This window comes from Xenopus laevis, chromosome 5S (genome assembly GCF_017654675.1).
Source record: "Xenopus laevis strain J_2021 chromosome 5S, Xenopus_laevis_v10.1, whole genome shotgun sequence".
Taxonomy (NCBI): Eukaryota; Metazoa; Chordata; class Amphibia; order Anura; family Pipidae; genus Xenopus; species Xenopus laevis.
In genome coordinates, this window is record NC_054380.1 from 86,539,379 (window position 1) to 86,554,279 (window position 14,901).

The 14,901-nt window shown below is 38.4% G+C and overlaps 1 protein-coding gene across 6 annotated transcripts in view; it reads right to left on the reverse strand.

Moving 5' to 3' along the window:
- The window catches only part of eif4g1.S (eukaryotic translation initiation factor 4 gamma, 1 S homeolog), a 43,671-nt gene extending 32,129 nt beyond the window's left edge, over positions 1 to 11,542 (reverse strand). For 2 of the 6 annotated variants that reach the window (XM_018264556.2, XM_018264553.2), the window contains exons 1-2: positions 11,401 to 11,541; positions 483 to 540 (exon numbers count right to left, since the gene is read on the reverse strand). The gene's annotated coding sequence lies outside the window, so the exon portion shown is untranslated. The other 4 variants (XM_018264557.2, XM_018264554.2, XM_018264558.2 and 1 more) reach the window with 3 other exon arrangements.
- Positions 11,543 to 14,901: the final 3,359 nt, after the last annotated feature.

Below are 14,901 nucleotides of genomic sequence, written 5' to 3' on the forward strand. Positions count from 1 at the left end.
AGCAAATCACTCATTTAGATAGATGTCACCCAATACAATTAGCTACTGGTAGGAATGAGCATGCCTTAGCAATGAATCCGAGAGGGGTCTGGGAACAGGCCAGCAGTTGAAACCTCCAGCAGAAAATACTACTGACATAGCAGAGGGCCGAAAGGGTTGATACTGAACAAACAATATCACTAGCCATCTTCCACTAAGACACCATTCCTCCAGAGGCAAATTAACAAGCTAATTGTTGCTAACTATGAACTACTGTGAAATTGCTAAATAATACACGTGTTACATATGTAATACAATTTTTAGTCAAATAATGACTGAAAACCTAAAATGTACTGTAATGTAAAATGCAGTACTCAGTCACTTAAGGTATAGATCAGGACATTAAATTACATAAATAACATATCCAATGTGCATGGTTTTGATAATACTATTATAACAAATGATATAGAATATAAATTTATAAAAGTTTAATGTAAACTTACTGTACAAATAGAATCCCCACTGTTCATTAGTGTATGAAACGGTTTCATAAATACAGGACTGTAAAGAAAAAGGAAAAGTTACTAGCTTGGTAAAACCTTAAAAATCTTTTTTTTTTTTTTTTTAACAAGTGCATATTAAGCAGAATAAGGGGGTAACATGAAAACGTATGTGTATTGCAGTACCAGGCCCATGAAAACACAGTGTGCAAATGCACAAGCCTTACAACACATACACACCTCAGCTTGATGTTTACATGGAGAACAGCAAAATCCATAAGAATATGAATGCACACTTACATTAGCAGCTAGCAAGGCCCATGTGTCCTTCCAATGTAGGGCTGGCAATACAGTATACTGGAGACTTTTCTGTCTACACATTTTCAATGAAACATGATCCAGAGAAACCCCCCTCCCCCAAACCAGCAGGACAGAGTCCTGCTCTAGATGCAGATAACATTAGGGAGGGTGTGGGGCTGGGCATTACATTGCATATGAAAGGGTTAGTAGAATATGCACAGATGGCTTAGACCTCCACCCCCCCCCCCCAATGCGACAATACTACTGCACAGGGAATCTCTCAGAACAAGGCAAATACACTGAAAGAAGTTTAAGCTCCGCCTACACATGTTTCCATGAACCCACTCTCTGCACTTCATTATTAGTTAGAAAAGCACGTTAGCTGTACAGAGCTGTGATGCAACGGAGTTGGAAAAACTGTTGTACATACACAATCAGGTTGTAAAGGTCCTGTAAAGAGCTTTTAAACTGCGCTAATGCACTCGCGGCGCTTCGATTTCGGAAGTTGCCCGAAGTTTCCTTGTGAGGCAACTTCAGAAATCGATGCGCAGCGAGTGCATTAGCGCAGGCGATTCTTCATTCAAGCAGAAGGAAGGAAGTTCGGGGACATTGCCGTCCCGCAGAAGAGGCGATTAGTCGGCAGGCGACTAAATCTCCCCGAATCTTCCCCAACCCTAAATGTAATTTTCAAAGCAGAGAAATTCATGTACTGCAGTACTTTGCTGTGGAGGAACTCACTGGGCCTTCTTGCAACCATAATAGGCACGCCTGTTGTGTTAAGTAACCTACCACATTAATATGGCTCAAATAGCTCAATGTTTCATGGACTCTACATATCCTTACCAGTTAGCTAAAGCATGGTGTAGTTTTGGCTTTACAATGGTTAAAGTCACAGGTGTCAATTAAAAATCATAAGCCCAAAAATAAAATTATGTCTAGTTTCAGCTCTGCAAAATATTTTGGCGCTCTAAAAATTACATGTAAATAATAGTGAAAGAAAATGCAATTAAAAGGGTTGTTCATTTTTAAATACATTTTCAGTATGATATAGAAAGTGATAGTCTAGACAATTTGCAATAAATTTGTAGCATTACAGAACATTTATTTTTAGTTGGGATTAGTGAACCCCCCTGCCCTTAAAAGCTGGAAAGATTTAGAATAAGAAGGCAAATAATTATAGGGGTTGTTCATCTGTAAACACTTTTTCCAGTTCAGTTGGTTTTAGTTCACCAGAAATGTTTTTTTATTTTTTTTATTGCTTTCTGTAACTGTTCTAAATTGATACATTTGACACATTTTTAACTTTGGCCCTGTTGAACAGAATCCCTGAGTTTCATTTAAGAATTGATACAATAGTTGATAACATAAATGTAGCAAATAGTAACAGTTCAGAATCTGTACCTGGATTACCGATTTGCCAGACAGAAACATCCGAGACATGAACATTAAACTTTAAACATCAATTGTGAAAGAAAGAAAAAAAAAATTGGTAAAAAATAAAACGTGGAAAGCAATTGAAAAAAGTATTTATTTCTGGTATACAACCTGAAAACAGCCCAGCTGAAAAATAGTTTGAAAGGGGAACAACTACTTTAAAAAACTATAAAAGATTAAACATGAAAACCAATTGAAAAGTTGCTTATATTTGGCAATTCTAAAACATACTAAAAGATACAGTAAAGGTAAACCACCCCTGTAAAGGAATTCAGTATAAAAATAAGAACTGGGTAAATAGAATGTGCAAAATAAAAAATGTTTTCAATATAGTTAGCCTGGAGTGACTGGATGTCCAACATAATAGCCACAGCACTACTTCCTGCTCTCTTAGTTTCCACTGATTCATTCCAGGCAGTAACCAATCAGTGACTTGAGGGGGGGGGCACATGGGTAATAATTGTTGCTTTTGAATATGAGCCAAATGCGGAGGATAAATTGCAACAGTTATAGTCACTGAATAACTCAAGAGTTTGAGAGCTGAAAAGCAGGAAGTAGTGTTCTGTTATACATCTAGTCACTTCAGCCTTTATACATTACATTTATGACTAACTAGATTAGAACCATTATTTTGTACAGCCTATTTACCCAGTTTTTATATTACACTTTTTCCAAATACAGAATAACATGGGAGAAACAGATACACTTTCAATAGTGGTTATCTTATTATCACTATATCATGTATATTCTCCAATATATTCTATAGCATTTATAGAGATCATTTCTTGGTAGTAAACGCCAATTATACAATTTTCATACCATTCACTGCCCCAGTGGGGTTTACAATCTAAGGTTCCTATCCCATTTGAGCACAGTAGGGCCAATTTATCAGTAGCCAATTAACCTGCCTTGTATGTGTTGGGAGTGTGGAAGGAAACCCATACAGACATGGCAAGAACATACAAACAGCTTGAAGATAGTGCCCTGGCTGGTAAAGAACTCAAGCTCCAAACACTGCAATACAGCAGAGCTACCCACTAAGCCACTTTGCTACATCATTCACAAAAAGCCCCTACAACAGCAGGACTTTTAATCTAAGATTCATATAACAAACACCATGGTATACTTTAGCAGGAAGCATTACCCCAACTGTTTTTGGTGTGTAGGAGGAACGCAGAGCACATGGCTGGAACTGAACTTAGGACCCAAGCTCTGGAAGGCATTAATGCTATCTACTGTGCTAGTTTAAATCCGTTAAACATTTTTAATGAATGTATAATAGAAACTTTTTTTTTTTTTTTAGTTTAATAGGATTTATCACAAAAATGTCTTGATTGAAATGTGTGCTAATAGGCAGTTTTACACGATTTTATAAAAACTGGTTATTGCAAGTAACAAAATAAAGCAAAGTTAAAAAAAATGTAGCCACTGCAGGCAGGAAAGGATTGCATCTACATGCCAATGTGGTCCTCATCACAACAGGATTTTCAGTCCTTTAAGATTTCTGTTGGGGGAACGCCCATACACAGGAAGATAATTTGCTGAAATCGTTCCGAAGAGGTCAAATCGGCAGTTTAAATCTCCTGGTGTACCACCAGTTTAAAAGGGCTCATCTGTACCTGATATTTCCTAAAACATCATAAACGTTTAACTAAAACTTTTGAGTCTTGTATTTCATTAAAATGCTTTGGCAACATGCAAGATCGTGTTGTACAAATATCAAAAGCATGATCATATTTGAACAACTGTGTTACCAAGAGTGAGAAATCTCTGCTATATTTTTGTGTGTTCTTCAGTGTTATTATGCTGGCCACACACCAGTAGATTTAAGCTGCCAATTCAGAAACTCCAGAACAAGTAGGTTATTTGCCCATTTATGGCAGATAAGTGAATTAAACCAGATTATCAGAAGGAAGCCCAAGGAATGCCAAATTTGCTCCATTTTGTGAACACAAATTTGACAAGTAATGCACTGAATGTTTAAACTGCATCTCCTTAACATTATGTTGCAGTTATAGGCTAACAAGCAATAATGTCTCCAAAAATTCAGAAGTGGCAAACATGCGACGAGAAGGTGGGAGCTCACACAAAAGACAGTACAGCAAGTAGCAAAGTTACATACAATTACTATTCATTAATATACATTGGCTAACGGATCTCCAACCAGTGGCCTTCAGCTATGGTTTCACTATATGAAGAATAGTAAAACCTGCAAGGGCTAATGGGAGATGTTTGTTCCTGCAATCAGTACAATACAGCTTTATCAATCAGGTAACATTAAAAGCTTATTCAATGTATATCGATGCTAAATTCAAGAAGCAAATTGTCATAAGAATTTAATTTGTATACAGGTAAGGGATACATTATCTGGAAACCCATTATCCAGAAAGCTCCAAAATATGGAATGGTCGTTTCTCATAGACTCCATTATAATCAAATAATCCAAATTTTTAAAAAATATTTCCTTTTTCTCTGTAGTAATAAAACAGTACCGTGTACTAGATTCAAACTAAGATATAATTAATCCTTATTGGAAGCAAAACCAGTTTATTGGGTTTATTTACTGTTTACATTCTTTTCTAGTAGACAATATATGAAGATCCAAATTACGGAAAGATCCGTTATCCGGAAAACCCCAGGTCCCAAGCATAGGATATCAGTGGTACTTTAATGCAATAAAAATTGCATAGCCAAACGATACATTCAATATATAAATGGTTTGAGATGGTGACTCTGCTATGGGAAATTATGTATATTATATGACAATTGAACGAAAACGTTCAAAGAAAATATGGTGGAACCAGGAGATTTCGTTTTTTAGGTGAATCTCCTAACTGAAGATGAAACTTGTGGGCATTTGACAGTCAGATTTCACAGGACTGCATATCAAAGATTGTAAAATCTACTGTCAGAGGTAACAGTATTCTTTGTGACATGTGGGTGGATTTTGGCAGTGAACACTCAAGTATGCAGTTTTAGGCCACAACTCACCCCAGGTAGAGCAAGAGACGACTGCAATACCATCAATCTGCACTGGGGGTATTGGGCGTTTTTCCACCACATTGTGTACCATAAGCCTTAGTTTTTGAGTAATATTTACACAACAGAACGAGAACAAAGTAAACAGTTCTACTGAACTTTATCTGCTAAAATTAAGCAGATATTGCATCCTCCATAGCTGTTGCAGCCTTTAATGTCTTGGGGCAGTGCCAAAAACCAATCATCAAAGCAGCAGCTACGAGAGGAGAGATGTCAGATTCAAACACAGGTAGCAAGCTAAGCAGAGGGCAAATTTTCAAACTGAATAGTTTTAGAAAGGTCAGACCATGTTCCTATAAAGTCTAGAACTGTCAGTATTACATTAAGGGCAATTACAGTTTTACGGACATACCTGAAGTCATTTAAATCCACCACAATTATGGGCATTTCTGGGCATAGTGGCCAACGATTTCACAGGGGCAGCAAAACACTCCATTTGTCTTGGTGATGTCATACAAGTCTTATGAAATAAAACTTTTACATGGGAAGATTAAGTTATAAATCACCATTTTATTTCTATACGCAAAATAAAGTTGTTCTTATATGTTCAAGTAAATAAAAAAAATATTAAGAAAAGGGACAACTACGTTATAAAGTAATCAGGCGTTTCAGTATAAAACCATCACTAAGTGAACAGTCCTTTCACTTGCAGGAAGGCAAGCAGATTGGCCTTCCAAATGTGGCCAATTTATACAAATAAAACTGTGAATTAAAGGCCTTGTTTGGTTGCTAAAGGCATTAACTTATTATTTAGCCAGCCAGGTTTGCTAAAAAGCAAGACAGTTGATACAGGCAGCAATTTGCAGACCAAGATCGTGCCAGAACTGACAACCGTGTCAAACTCGGCTCAGCCCCTGAAAAGGACTATTGCTCTGTAAGGACAACCACCAGCAATGGAAATAAGCCGCTTCTGTTTCCCCTGTGACAAGCAAGCATAAAGGGGAGGGTAAATATTCACTACAGCATTAGTGTATACCTCATATTACACACTTGCTGTGGCCATGATACCAGACAAGCATTTCAGCAACTTTCTTGCTGCCCCAGCACAAATGAAAAATACACAATATTAATCGTAGAGGAGAAAAACTGGGTAAAGAAATGTTGACTGGTATTCATTCAGAAAAAAGTTATAGGCACATGAACTAGTTTTTCTGCACATGGTGTTCAGGCTGGTGTCATAAAGGTTATCACTCCAATTGCAGTGTAGCAATTAAGAGTGACTGAAGTTTATCAGAGCACAAATCACATGACTGGAATCACCTGGGAAACTGACAATGTGAAAAACAGGTTTCAGCACAGAAGTCTGCTGAAGTAGCAATATTAACTGAAACATTTTGAAAAAAAAAAACAGTTTTCCCATGACACGGTCTCTTTAAAATTGAAGATTTTTCTAATAGGTGGTTGAACATGAAGATTTCTCTAATAGGTGGTTCCTATTAAATGAACAAAAAATGAAACCCAAAAAGCAAGCAATGACCTGCTAATGTAATTTTCATTGATTTACTTTGTAAACTCCACTTTGCCTGGGACAGAATATGTTGCCACTGAATAGACAAAATAATTAAGATTCAAAGCTGTAAAAAAATTAATATATAAAGCCAAAAAAAAAAAAAAAATTATTTCACAGAAGTAAAAATATGCCATTTAAAAAAAACATTGTACACAGAATTGCTTAAACCTACAGTAATTATAAAATGCAATTATAACAAAGCAATAAATATTTTGGCTATGGAAAGGGCTATTGGTGCAGAATGCAACAGGTGACAGAACACACTACTGGTTCTGTGGTGACAAACCAGGAACCGGCAGTACTTAGTCTGTAATCACCCTTTATTGGTGTATTCTCACTCACGACATGTTTCGGGAGCTAGTCCCTTTTTCACTTGAAGTGAGTGAGAATACACCAATAAAGGGTGACTGCAGACTAAGTACTGCCGGTTCCTGGTCTGTTTCTAATTTCTATAAATCGAATGCTTATCACATGATGGATGGTGTGTGTTGAAACAGCAGGTCTACACTTATATGATTTTTTTCACTCATCCTTCTCAGATTAACGCATCTGTGGTGACAAAGCATGATCAGCTGACCTCTGCCTATTACACAGAGGCAGAGCTAGGAAATATGTGAATCATGTAAATACGGAGGCAATAGAGGCAGGAGCAGTGAAGGTTACTGCCAAGCTAACCTCGTAATATTAGCAGTTGACTCTTGTCTGTTTGCCTGATTAACTATGAAAAGTTCTGACTTAAATGCCCAATGAACTGGTCACTTAGCAAAGAGGTTGAATGACCAGAACTTACCATACTGAATGGTCACATACACACTGCACCAATATACAATTTCATTTACAACCACTGTAATCAACTGTTTCAAGAAAGGTTTTACAATTAGGGCAGAAGAGCCAAGTTGACCGTTTCAAAAATAAAGAAGGCAGGCTAACTTCTGGGACAGTGGTCCCCAACCAGTAGCTCACGAGCAACATGTTGCTCACCAACCCCTTGGATGTTGCTCCCAGTGGCCTTAAAGGAAAATTAAACCTGTGGGGAAAAAAACTCGTACCTCACCCCAGGTAGAGCCCACTCCCTCCTCCCCCCAGGCTAACTACCCACCGGGGGAGGAGGGTCTACCTAGGGTGGGGGGTAGAGTTTTTTCCACCCACAGGTTGAATTCTCCTTTAAAGGGACAGTTCAGTGTGAAAATAAAAACTGAGTAAATAGATAGGTTGTGCAAAATAAAAAATGTTTCTAATAGGCAAAAATGTAATGTATAAAGGCTGGAGTGACTGGATGTGTTACATAATAGCCTGAACACTACTTCCTGCTTTTCAGCTCTATAACTCTGCGCTAGTCAGCGACTTGAAGGGGGGCCACATGGTACATATCTGTTCAGTCAGTTTGCAATTGATCCTCAGCATTCAGCTCAGATTCCAAAGCAACAGATATGATCCATGTGGCCCCCCCATCAAGTCTCTGATTGGTTACTGCCTGGTAACCACGGTAACCAGTCAGTGGAAACCAAGAGAGCTGAAAAGCAGCAAGTAGTGTTCTGGCTATTATGTTACACATCCAGTCACTCCAGCCTTTATACATTACATTTTTGCCTAACTAACTATATTAGAAACATTTTTTATTTTTCACAGCCTATTTACCCAGTTTTTATTTTTATACTGAACAATTCCTTTAAGTAAATGATTGTTTTTGAATTCCTGGCTTGGAGACAAGTTTTGGTTGCATAAAAACCAGGTGTACTGCCAAACGGAGACTCCTGTAGGCTACCAGTCCATATAGAGGCTACCAATGCTCCACAACTCTTTTTTACATTTCAATGTGGCTAATGGGTAAAAAAAAAGGTTGGGGACCCCTGCTCTGGGATATATCATGACTGCACTAAATAAAAACTAAACTAAAACACAATTTAACACAGACAGTAAAACAGAATGATGCTCATGATTTGGGAAAGTCAAACAACAAGACTGGTAATGAGAACATGGATACAAAATCATCTAGATTTATATGCCCTGCAGTACTACAGACTTTAGCACTGAAAGGTGAAATTTAGTAAAATTATGCAATGTGCACAGACTGCACACAATGTAAAAGTGTATGTATGTGTATATATATATATATATATATATATATATATATATATATATATATATATATATATATAGTGGATAATGTACACCCTACTGTAATTAATAAAGATATTATGCCACCGATGAGTTATGTGACCATAAAAAAGCACGAGGCCGAAGGTCCTCATAACTCCGAGGTGACTTCTAATATCTTTATAAATTTCAGTAGGGGGTACATTATGCATTATAATCTACATTTTGTGTGAAATGTTGGGAGGGGTCTGCGTCCAATTCTGGTCACCGGTGTCCAAATCGGGTGTGCCAGCGTCCAATTTGGGCTCGTCGCCGTTCAATTTGAACACGGCAGCATCAAATTCGGATGCGCTGCGTCAAATTCGGTGGCCGGGGACCCGTTATAAACGGCCCATTCGAACGCACCGTTTATAAGGATATAATTTACAGTCTGGTCCCATAGGGAAATGACCAGACTGTAAAAATATACATATATATATCCAATGGTGGGTGCTTGGTCAAGAGTTTGACATACAAAGTTCAGATTGGATCAGCACTCCACTTGTGTTTAAAATTATTTTATTGAATCATCACTCGTATTTTCCAACATTTCGGCGCACAAGGGATAAAGGCCCCAAGGGGGCCGAAAGATTGGAAAATACGAGCGATGATTCAATAAAATCATTTTAAACACAAGTGGAGTGCTGGTCCAATCTGAAAAAAAAAAAAATAAATATATATATATATATATATATATATATATATATATATATATATATATATATATATATATATATATATATATATATATATATATATATATATAATACACACACACACATTTATCAAATAGTTAAATGCAATTGCATCAATAAGGGATCTATGACGTAATTTTGGCGCCTTTTTTGAAGGGGTTGTGTGTGTATATATATATCACAATTTTGTCACTTGCACCTTATCCTTGATAAAGGCCCCAACGAGGGCCAAAACGTGGGACACACGAGTGATGACTCAATAAAATTTTTGGGAAATTACAGTGCTGGTCCACTGTACAATCTCAATTTGACCTAGCACCCGCCATTGGACTTGGGGTAAGAGTGCTGGTACTTTTGGACATATATATATACATATATACACATATATACACATATATATACACATATACATATTAGGGATGCACCGAATCCACTTTTTGTATTAAGCCGAACCCCCGAATCCTTTGTGAAAGATATGGCCGAATACCAAACCAAATCCTAATTTGCATATGCAAATTAGGTGTAGGAAGGGGGAAACATTTTTTACTTCCTTGTTTTGTGACAAAAAGTCATGAAATTTCCCTCCCGCCCCTAATTTGCATATGCCAGGCAGAAGCATTCAGCCGAATCCAAATCCTGCTGAAAAAGGCAGAATCCTGGCCAAATCCCGAACCGAATCCTGGATTTGGTGCATCCCTAATATATATGATAGTTTTAGACAAGAATAACAGTTTATTAATGTATTACTTGGAAGAAAAACAAAAAGAGCTAGGATGGGTGTGAAATAGAGAGCACACTACTTTCACTTACTCAGCAAAACTAAGTGTCAGTCGTGGTACCCTGCACCCACCCACACACCTATATCCAATTCAAACATATGTTACACAGTAGCTTTAAAAAAAAGTCAAATTCAGATTAGAGACAAGAAAAATCAGCAAGAACCTCCTTTTCGGGGGAGTAACTACAGAGGAAGCAGGGGGTACAGGGGCCCCAGGCCCTAATTCATATACAATTGCAGCAAATATTGGTAAAACAAGTCAATTTCTAGACATTTTGGGGGCCTGAAAAATCATTTGCGGTGTTAATATCTAGTTATGTCCCTGTTCCTTTTCAAACAAAGGATATGAAGTGCCGGTATTTTATACTAGAAGTTTCATTGAGAGGAAATGGGTTAAGTGCACTCAAGCGGGAATAAAGGGGTCGCAGTTTAACAATGGAGGTCACAAGTGAAAATGACTTTGTCCTATAGAAAATAGGGGAAGCTCAGCGCTCGGCAGCAAAAGCAGTTTTCGCGTTGAACCGGTATGGTGCCATTCATTGCTGCTGAATAAAAGCATGGAGTCCCAGGCCCCGTGGAGCCATTAAAGGACCTAAAGGGAGGACATTTTGATTGCCGGTGCATGCTATAACTCATGAGGTGCATGTCGTCACCGCGCCTCCGCCCCCTCCGCGCTACCCACCTAAATTGACAATGTCACACGTACTCCTCGCTGAGCTGCACCATACGGAACCGGCTACATGAAGGAATTCCGTCCATATGTGCTCACATGAATACAATCGACCCCAACAATAAAAGCCTATGTCAGTCACTCGTGTCTCAGGCTTTACTTATAAAGGACATGTAGCAGGGTTGTGAAGGGCCTCGTATGGACAGGCCACGGAGAGCCGGCTGCAAAGTACACGGACGCCACACTATGCCGGGAGGTAAGTGCCAATAGTAAGTTACCAATTCACGTTTCGGACACAAGAGGAGTAAATAGGACGAAGGATGGCAATGGATTCCTAATCAGGCCCCACCGATTCTCACCTGCTTTCCTTAGTCCGCGCAGCCGGGCGCAGTCGCACCAGCTAGCTGAACCATTTCCGGATCCCGGCGAATCTCTACGCAAGCGCAGATCCAATCCACGTGATTAAAAATAAAAAAGCGGAAAGGGCAGGGCAAGACCTAGCGCCGCGTTGTCTTCCTCTGGTCACATGACCAAAGGGTTGCCGGTATCACGTGACATTCGGCGAGCTAGGGCAAATGGGAGATTTTTTTGATACATAAAGTATAGTAGGTTTTTTTAAGATTTTGCGTCTTTGTTTTTTGTCAACGGATGTAACTGATATAAAAAGATTTCAGCATTGTATATCAAGATTGTATCTTAATTCCTTTAATTATCAGGTTACTCAAAAAGTAATTTTATGGGGGGTGATAAAGTATATGCCCATTATCAAGCCTTTATCATATGTTGATGTTGATGTGTTGAAACTTAATATACACTATATATATATATATATATATATATATATATATATATATATATATATATATATATATATATATAGTGAATAAAGTACCCCCTCTTGTAAAATATAAGGATATTATAAGTTACCGAGGAGTTTCATGACCATATACAGGTCATGGAACTCCGAGGTAACTTCTAATATCCTCATATTTTGCAACTGGGGGTACTTTATTTATTATAATACACAAATTTAAGCGAGTCATGTGACAGAAATGACATCAGAACTCACCGTTTATAACTGATGACATCAGAACTCACCGTTTATAAGGATATAATTTACAGGATATTCATGGCTTTTGTGTATTATATATATATATATATATATATATATATATATATATGATACTTGCAGTCTAACTTACATTATCTAGGTTTATATTATATTAAATCTATAGTCAGTATTTCATCTTTTATTTCTTTAATGTCTTGCTTAAAAACCCTAAAGGCCGAATATAGAAAGCAAGAAATAAACTCATCTTATGGAAGTTAATTTAATTCATTGGGTGTCGGGTCTGACACAGGTCTGCCTGACTGGACTCAAATACATACATCACATAAAGTTATCGATGCCACCTTTGCTGTTGGCTAAACCCGAACATGGAGGATGGGGCAGTGATGTAGGAACAGGCATGATGACATCAGAGGTGGGCACAATGATGTTGGTGGAGTTATGACATCAGGGTAAGGCTATTGCAATCACTTATTTGCAACTGGATCGATTTCTATACAGTTTTCACAATGTTTTAAAGTCTTGATGCCCAGTATTTTACCGGCCTAGCCGGACCTGCCAAGGCCAGGGCCTGTATTACAAATTTACTGGCAATGTAGTGCAGTGACTCCGCCCCTTTGACGTCACAACCCACCCTTTTGTTCCCGTGCCCTCCACCAGCCAGTGGAACTTTTATTAAAAGTTGGCAACCCTATCTCTAGCTATATTCTGCTTGATGAGTAAGCCTAAACCTTTAATTACAGGTATGAGTTCTATTATAAAGAATTCAGTTATCCAGAAAGCTCTGAAATATAGAAATGCAAATTTAGAAAAAAAAATCTTAGTTTTGATTGATTTGCTTTTTTTTGTATCTGTAATAATAAGAAATGAACTGTACTTGATAGTAACTAAGCCATGTTGAGGTATTTAATTTTTTTTCATGTATTGGCTAGATTATTGTTCCAGCTTCATAAGGCTGAAAAGCAAACAGAAAGTTGAGCCCCGAACAGGCAGGGGCGATCCGCCAATGAGGCGAGCTGAGGCGCTCGCCTCAGGCGGCATCGCCAGCTAGGTTTCCAGGGGCGGCAAAAAGCCGCTCCTGGTGCCTTTAAGAGCCGAATTTCCGGTTTTTGAACCGGAAATTCGGCTTTACTAGGGCGAGAGAGCGCAATTGCGCTCTCCGCACTAGCGTGAATCAGGCTGGGGGGGCGGCATTACTGGAGCCGCCTCAGGCGGCAATGGATACAGAAACGGCGCTGTGAACAGGCCTTACCAAAATCGAACTGTTCAGGTCAAAACCGAAAAGGTGGCAACCCTACATAAAGTGACATGTAAAAGTTAGAACTAAGGTCATTCAGTAACATTCTTGTTACATAGTATGTGGTGTACTGGAAACATTTTAAAATTGCTTGTTGTTTGTGTGTCTAATGGTTAATAAAACTCATCCACACTTCAGAAATTCATTGGTGTATTTTTCAACAATGCCTCCAACCAGATATAATGTGGTTTTAAAAATGCTAATATAGCAATTTGTTGTATCCATACTTGAAAGGATTTATTTTTGGGCAGTTTTGTGAGTTTATTTTCCCAAGTAACTATGGTTCCATAAAGTTGCAATATACCAAAGGCAGTCCCTGAGTTCCCTTCTTTTATTTATTCATTCAGTGACATTTGGCCCAAAGGTGAGGCCCCTCCCTACCTAAGGACATTAACCCCTTTACAATTGTTTGGGCAGTTACCCTAACACAATCACATTTATAATCGTTAACCATTAATACATTAAAGAGTCTGTAATTTCCCTCCTTTTCCACAGTTGGCACTGCTGGTAGGGCTCCCTGGCTTTTGCTTTCCACCTTTTCAGTTATTATATCCGCTCTGCATTTAACCAGGTGCATAATATCACAATATCTTAAAGGATATCTAAATGCAACTAGAAAGTTAAGTGCAATAGCTTCCATTCCGATGCGCTGAGATGAATCACTGGCGTCCCGTCGGATGCGCAGAGTGTAAGGTAAGTAATAGGAATGTTGGATGTTGTCACTGTGTGCATCCAAAACTGTCAGATGTGAACGCTGCGTCTTCATCTGACAGTCGTGTCGTGACGAATGCACGCATCGACAATGTCTGACATTCCTATTACTTACCTAAGATTCTGTGCATCCGGCGTGACGCCTGCTCAGAGGAACGGACGGTATCACACTTAAAATCGCCCATGGAGTTCTACCCTTACACTGATACCAGACTTTCAGCTGTGCTGCCCTGAACTGATGTGTCAAACAGCCACCAAGACTGTTATCAGACTACTCTGCACCGTTCTCATCGCCTAAAGGTTTCTTACCTATAAGATCACGGATATGAATTTATACAACTATTTACTGTATAAACTGAAAAATGTTTCAAGATTTTGCTTTCATTTGAGTCACTGAACTAATATTTAGTTGTAAAACCACTGTTTCTGAGAACTGCTGCACATCTGTGTTACATGGAGTCGACCAACTTCTGGTACATGTTACATTCCACAATTCTTCTGCATTTCTTGGTTTTGCCTCGGAAACAGCATTTTCGGTGTCACCCACATGTTTTCTATTGGTTTAAGGTCCGGGAAAAGGGTTGGCCACTCTATAACATCAATCTTATTGGTCTGGAACCAAGATGTTGCTCGTTCACTGGTGTGTTTAGGGTCGTTGTCTTGTTGAAATACCCATTTCAAGGGCATTTCCTCTTCAGCATGAGGCAACATGACCTCTTCAAGTATTTTGATGTATTGAAACTGATCCATGATCCCTGGTATGCAATAAATATTTCCCTAAAT